Below are 7,902 nucleotides of genomic sequence, written 5' to 3' on the forward strand. Positions count from 1 at the left end.
TGACGCGAGCGGAGGCGGGGCCAATGGGAGGCGGAGGGCGGGGTTTATGTCCCCCCCCCCCTTTTTCTTTCTTTTTTTTTTTTTTTTTTTCTTCCCCCCTTTCTAATAAAATGAGCAAAGAGAAGCTGGGGAGCGGCCGGCTTCTGGCGACGCCGCAGCTCGGGCTCGAGCGCGCGTTCCTAAAGGCGGCCGCGCGGTGGGCTGGGCTCCCCCTGCACCCCGCGCCCGGCGAGTCTTTGTGCGGCGCCGGGGCTGCGGCGCGCGGAGGGCAGGTCCCCGGGGCAGGATGAGCCGGAGTCGCCTTGCTTCTGTTATGACCAGGGTCCCACTCCGCCTTTTCAGCCGCTTAAGACGTGGATTCGTATTCCTGTGGGCAATTCGAACTGGGTTCGAACAATCTGCTTAAGGACTCTCGAAATTCTGATGAGCATTAACGTTTTCAAATTAAGTCTATAGCAAAAGATTAAGAAAGAGAAAAATGAAATTGGCAGATCGCGCTGCTTTTTCTTTTAAAGAATAAGAAGAAAAGCCTGTAAAGTCTCATCAGGGAATAAAGAAGGTACTAAAACCACCGACAGAGGGGATGTTAGAGAGGGAGCCGTGTACACAACTATGCCGTAAGTTTGAAAAAAAACTCAAAAGAAAAAGCTAAATAGCACCTTTTTTTTTTCCTTTGGGAAACAGTATTCTGTCCCATTTCCCCAAAGACTGATAAATCACAGGGTCTACGATGCTATTAGAGGAACGAGGGGCAGGCCAAGTACTCAGATTCTATTCGATATAATTTATAGAATTGAGGGGTTGGAACATTTTAATTATGATCAGCAGTTTTTGAAGTGCATATCATGTTTATTGAGTTCTTTCACAGACCCTGGCCTGAATCCAGGATGAATCATCAACCTATTGTTTGTTTGTTAATAAACTGTAAATGCTTATTGGTGTCCTTATACCATACACTTTTCCTGGAGTTCAGATCTGTATATAATAGAAAAATTAAGGAATAGAACATAGCACAAAATAACTCATTCATCTGTTTCAAATAAAGTGATCATTTTCCCTTCAGAATATCTATTCAGATCATAATTTCACATCCAACCGTTTCTTTTAGGAATCATTTAACTAGCAGATATTTATTATTGGACTGTGACCCAAGAGAGCTAAAAACAAATGGAATCTTGCCATTACCTTTCTGGGTAACTTTTTTTTTATTGAATTTATTGGGGTGACACTGGGTAATAAAATTATATAGGTTTCAGGTGTGCAGTTCTATAATACATCATCTGTATGTTTTATTGTGTGTTCACCACCCAAAGTCAAGTCTTTCCATCACCATTTATCCCCCCTTTACCCTCTTCTACCTCCCCCGACCCCAACTCCTCCCACGAGTAACTTTAAGGAAGAAAAGTCCTGTCTGCAGCAATTGCATCCACTAAGAAATGGAAAACGTGGTTACTACGGCCTTACACACCTAAAATTATGAACACTGAATTTTACAACATAATAGATTCAATAAACAGCCCTCAACACCCTAGATATGGGTAGAACTATTCAACATCAGTTTGGAAATAATGAGGAGTAAAGTGTATTACATGGCTTCAGTTTCATCACAATCCACATTCACAGGAGCACTGTTTCTAACCAAGGCTCGGCCTGTGGTGGACGAATGGACATCGCCTCCAAGATGACGCCTGTGGATCCTGCACCGTCACTCAGCGGTGATGAGAGGGGCTCTCGAGATCGGGAAACTACATTTACTGTAATAATAGGGATGGGCACCATTTTCATTTATTTATGACAATGTGATTTAGAAATCTCAAAATCCCACATAGTTACAAAGCATAATGGTATGGTATTGGGCAATACAATTAGCCAAGTGTCTACCAATCCCACACAAGAGCTATGGTCCAGTCATAAAGCCAGAGAGTACTACAGCCTTCCTTCCAAGGATCTGAGAGGCTGAGAAGGTAACAACTATGAAACCATTGAATGAAAGCTTTTACGTGCAAGCGCTAGGCCCCGCATGTCACATCCCTTAGCTCACTTAGTCTTGACAACAGCCCATTAAGTGTGTTGTTGTTATTATCTGCATTTTATTTTATTTTATTTTATTTTATTTTATTTTATTTTATTGTTATTTATTTACTTTTAGAGAGAGGGGATGGAAGTTAGAAAGAGAGAAACATCAATCAGCTGCCTTGCCCCGAACCAGGGACAGAACCTGCAACCTAGTCATGTGCCCTGACCAGGAATCGGCCACTGTCCCTTGTGGGACAACCACCTGAGTCACACTGGTCAGGGCTGTTATCTCCAGTTTAAAGGTCAAGAAACTGGGCTTTGAGAAGTTAAGTAACTTGCTTGAGGTGAAACAGGTCATATGGGTTGTTATGCCGTTATGAAATTAGAGAAGTGTTTCCTATTCTCTTTTCAGCAGGCTTTAGAAAATGGGGATGACATTGGTAACTGAGTCAGAAAACATCAGGAAGAACTTGTTCGTTATTTTATGTATCTTACTACAGGTAGAAGTGATTTTATGTTTATTTTATTTAAATAAAGCAGCCGGGAGGAAAGAAGAATTATTTAATAAGTGATGTGACAACCAGATAGCTCTATAGGAAAATACAAGCAACACAACACTTTTTTAAGTAGACTACTATTATTCCTAAATTCTCCCCAAAATTACAGATGGATATTTTTAAATGTGAAAACTTAAACCACTAAACCACTATTTCTTGGGCTTAGTTTACTGGTGTTTATTTTATAATTATCCTCTATAGCCTACATATGGATTATGATTATTATGTATATGTCAGATATTTTATGATTTTTTAAAATAAAAGTTAAAATATTAAAGGAATACTAAAACTTTTTCAAATCATGATTAAGGAAGTACTTTCTAAGTATAACAGGAAACCCAGAAGCCATGAAGGAAAAACACCAATAAATTTTACTGCGTAAATATTTTACATCTCTGTAAGGCATAAAAAATACCAAAGCAATACAAGAAACAAGTGCACAGAGGGAAAATATTTTCAACACCTAAAATAAAGGGCTAACTTCCTTTACACAATATAATCGTAATGAAATAAATGCAAATTAAAATCATCTCTTAGATTAGAACTTTTCTTTTTTTACTTCATAATATCCAGTATTGATGGGGATGTGGGAAAACAGGCACTCTGATGCATTGTTGGTGAAAATAAAATCATACCAGTTTTTAGAACACAATTTGGCACTCTCTGGAAACGTTAAGTATCCATACCCTTTGGCCCAGCCATTCTTCTAGAAGGCCATTCTACCAGTAGTCTTGCATAAATATGCAAATATATATACAGAAACCTTGCCACATTATTTATAATAGTGAAAACCTGGGGAGGATCGCGGCCTGCAGACCTTCGAGTCCAGGGCTCTCGGGCGGACTGGATGACGGGGCCGGCGAAGGGCCAGGAGGCTTTCCAGAGGCTCAGCTTCCTGTACCAGGCCACCCACTGCGTCCTCGCGCAGGGCCCCGAGAACCAGGCGCTGGCGAGGTTCTACTGCCGCACGGAGAGGACCATTGCCAGGCGGCTCGTCTTGTGGCGCGACCCCTGGGTGAAGAGGACCTTCTGTCGCGGCCTCTTTGCCCTCCGCCTCCTAGGCCTGCCCTGCACACAGCGCCAGAGACGCTGCAGGGGACAGCACTGGACAGTACAGACCTGCCTGGCATGCCCTCGATGATCCCGGGCACGTGCTCTGCAGAGACCGGCCTGAGGCCCAGCCAGGGAGCCAGGCAGACTCCAGACCACCAAAGTCCTTGTCCAACAGCCCCCCTTGCTGAGGAGAAGGTGCAGCCTCCCAGCGCCAGTGGCCAGTGACAGATTCAGCCTAGCTCCCAAATAAATAAAGTTTAAATCTGGAAAGAAGAAGGAGAGAGAGAGAGAGAGAAAAAGAAAGAAAGGGGGAAGGAGGGAGGGAGGGAGGGAGGAAATAAAGACAGAGAAGAAAGAAAAGAAAGGGAGGAAAACCTGGAAAAACCCAAGCATTCATCAGCAAAGACTGTTTAGATAAATTGTGGTACAAACATACAATGGAATACTTGACATTGTTCAAAAAGAATTAGGTAAATCTCTGTAAGACATAAAAATGAAGAATTGTGTAAATCTGCATTGATAGGGAATGATAACCAGGATTAGATTTATTGAAAAAAGCAAGTCACACAACAAGTATATAAAGTATAATTCTATCTGTATTTTGAAAAGGACAAATTTGTATATGCTTTGGAAATGCCTAGAAACACAGCCTCCAGGAGAGCTTACAGTCAGTCCATGGGCACAGAATGGAGGGCGAGGAGGGAGCAGGAGACTGACTTCTACTTCAGTCAGCTAGTTAACTGTTGTGTTTGATCTTTTTCTCTTCATATCAGGCATGTATAATTTTTATCATTAAAAAAAAGGAATTTAAGTCCTTTGAACATATGGCTGGCAACCAGTTCTAAGCCACCCAGAAGTACTCAGGCTTTAGGACAAGTAAGTTATTTTCCTCGAAAACACCTTAGGGACAACTGGGATGCTTCGTCAAGCCTGATAACCAACTGAACTTTGTTCCTAGGCAGGTTCTTTGAACTTGTCTTCCAAGTGTATGCAGTGCGAGCACCAGCCAGTAATGTGCTTCAACTACCCGCCATGGCACTTGTCCAGGTTAAGTAAGCGGGGGGCGGGGGCCGGCTACCCCCTTTTCATGGAGGGCCTGCTGCAGGCGCTCACTGCTCACCTTGTGTTTGCCCACAGCGGGTTTTCACTTCATAATTTGTTGTAAATCAGAATTTCTCCCTCTCCAATTTTTTCCCTCAGGTCAAGGACGTCCCCTTGATGGCCTTTCTCGAAATCCCTGCACAGAACTGGAATGGAGAATGGGTGGTTATGGGGCTTATCAGAGGGGGCATGTGGCATGCATACAAACACACACAAACGTGAAATGGCTTTTCCCCCAAAAAATGATAAAAAATCAGAAAACTTTTTCCATTGTTGAGACGTGACTAACTGTGGCTAGCAATTAAGGTTTTCGATTCAGCTCCAGACTCCGACGAGTTTTCTCTCCACCAAAGCAGAAGTGAGTGTGTTTACCAACATACTTGCAGAAGGGTTTCAAGGAAACTGTCCACTGAACCACATCAGACCCAGTGGAGTGACGCTCTTCTCTGAGTCACGCAGAGCCAGCCAGTGCCACACCGTGCTATCCAAGGACACCAGGACGCTGCTTTGAATGGACTCTAAACCCAACATCTCACTTGTGACCACTTGAGGTTATTGAAAAGTCTCATAGGGCTTTGTGAAAGAATTAAGGGGAGGAGATGCTGAGTTGCATGGTCCTGGCCCAATTCCAAGTTTGATCATCAGCCGTCCTCCTCCTTTGTCTGCAGTCTCAGTGAGACGAGCCGTGCCATGGTCCCCGTTATAAACAGCTGTCCACTGCTAACTGAGCGAGCCAGAGAACAGGCAAATTCCACCCCGGGGGAAGCTGCGTTTCAAGGTCAACACTTCTCCACTTCTCTTGGTAAAATACTTAGGTTTACCTTTGAGGGAAGGTATGGTTTTCTAGGGAGAGTAAGGGCATAATACTGGGGAGTTAAAAATAACTCACAAACCTATTTTGTCTAAATGGTGAACAAAGAAAACTGGCATTGATCACAAAGGGGTTCTCGGAAGGAGGAGTCCAGAGGAAATATATTTTAAAGGGCATTTTTGAACTTCATTAATTTTTTTAGAGAGAGGGGAAGGGAGGGAGGAAGAGAAGGAAAGAAACATTAATCAGTGGCCTCCAGTACATGTCCCGGCAGGGGACCGAACCCGCAACCCAGGCGTGTGCCCTGACCGGGAATCGAACTGGCGACCTTTCACTTCGTGGGACAACACCCAACCAACTGAGCCACACTGGACGAGGCAAAGAAATATATTTTAGAGTTTAACATTTATTTGAGAGAGCCAGAATTCAATCATAATATTGATGTGGCAGGTGCAATTTGCCACAAAAATTAATTTGTTTAGTCCAAGGCATATATACAAACAGAGCAGGTAGGCAAATAACTCTGTAACCTAGAAGAAACAGCAAATGTCACCCCCTGCCATCCAGACTTGGGTGACGGTGTTGACCATGTCCGGGGCGCTCACTTTAATGCCTCCTTCCTCTCCATTCAACACTTAAGGCATTTTAATTTCAAAATATCCACATTCCCAGGCCTCTCAACCCCAAATGTCTCCCAATACAACTTCCAGAATAAATTCTGCTGTTTTCTTTTTTTTTTTTCTTAAAAAGAGCATTTTAGCTTGGAAGTATCCACGATGTCCTTTAATAAGTGAATGGATAAACTGTGGAATGTTACTCAGCAGTAAAAAGAAATGAGCTCTCAAGCCACAAAAAGGCACCGAAGAACCCTGAAGGCATTACTTAGTGAAAGAAACCAATCTGAAAAAGGCTGCATACACACTTCACGATCCCAACTATCTGACATTCCGGAAAACGCAAAACCGTGTCTGGAAAAGACATCATGGAAAAGGAAGTAAAGGTCAGTGGTGGCCAGAGATAGGGGGATGGAGGATGATAAGGTGGAATACAGAATACAGGGAATTTTAGCACAGGCAGTGCAGCTGTTCTGTACGAAACTATTAGGGCAGATACATGTCATTACACATTTGTGAAAACCACAGAATGCGCAACACACGGTGAGCCGGACTGTAAACTGTGGACTTCAGTTAATAATAACGTATCATTACTGGTTCATCAGTTGTAACAAATGGACCGCACTAGTACGCCAGATGTTGGTAACAGGGGAAACTGGAGGTGGGGTGCTCAATTTTCATGTAAACCTAAAAGGGCTCTAAAAAAGTGAGGTCTATTTCTTTAAAAAAAAAAAAAAAAGTGTTTTAGTTCTGTTCTTTGTGTTGTAAGGAACGGAGACTCCCTCAACATCTCAAGTAGCAGGAGATTTATGAGACTGTTCCTAGAGGGAAGACCAGGCAAGGCTGAACCACGTGACAGAAGGAAAGGAAGGGACGAGAAGGGGGACGACAGGGAGGACATGGCCCCAGCGCCCTCCACCATTAACATCACTGGCCCACGAGTCCCCTCCCAGTCCTACCAGCTGGCCTCCTCACCCTTGACCCTGGAGCTTTCCCTCACTTGGGAGCGGCTGCTTTCTCCTCGTTTCAATGGCCTCCTACTCACCGCCTGCCTGTGGCCTCTCCGGCTTCCCTGGCTTTTCCGTAGCTTGTGACGTCCCAGCTGCAGCTGCTCCTGCTGACTGCCTCGTGACCTCAGTGTTTCCTCCTCAAAATTCCTGAGACGAGGAGCCTGAGGGGCCCTGCTCATCATTTTAGGCCGGGCCCTGTCCTGGTCCCTGGCCAAGAAGCCATGGAGGGACAAAGGGTGTCCTGCCCACGAAGCCCCTCCCCACCCCACCCCCACCCCCCTGCTCAGGGCAGCCTCCCTTTTAGAACAGCAGGTGTGGTGGCATTCTCCATGTGCTTTTGTTATTAGTATTTTTGTAATCCTCACCCAGGATGTTTTTATTGATTTTAGAGAGGGCAGAGGGGAGAAACAGAGAGAGGAACATCAGTGTGAGAGAGAAACATTGATCCGTTGCCTTCAGAACGTGTCCCAACCAGGGATCGAACTCGTAACCTTTTTGGTGTACAGAACAATGCCCCACGAACTGAGTCACCGGACGGGGCTCTGTGTGCTTTTGAAATGGCTTATGTCAAAAAAAAAAAAAAAAAAAAAAGACAAGTAAAACTGAACCTTAGCAATGGCGTATTTTAATTCATTTTTTAAAAATGTTTTCTTTAGCTCTGGCTGGTATGGCTCTGTGGATAGAGTGCTGGCCTGCAAACCAAAGGGTCACCAGTTCGATACCCAGTCAGGGCATATGCC

The 7,902-nt window shown here is 44.2% G+C and overlaps 1 pseudogene; it reads left to right on the forward strand.

Annotated features, from left to right (window-relative positions):
- The first annotated feature begins 3,420 nt into the window (after window positions 1–3,420).
- On the forward strand, window positions 3,421–3,851 carry LOC150014131 (ribonuclease P protein subunit p21 pseudogene; annotated as a pseudogene).
- The last annotated feature ends 4,051 nt before the right edge of the window (window positions 3,852–7,902 follow it).

This window comes from Furipterus horrens, unplaced genomic scaffold (genome assembly GCF_987537825.1).
Source record: "Furipterus horrens unplaced genomic scaffold, mFurHor1.1.pri manual_scaffold_3, whole genome shotgun sequence".
NCBI lineage: Eukaryota > Metazoa > Chordata > Mammalia > Chiroptera > Furipteridae > Furipterus > Furipterus horrens.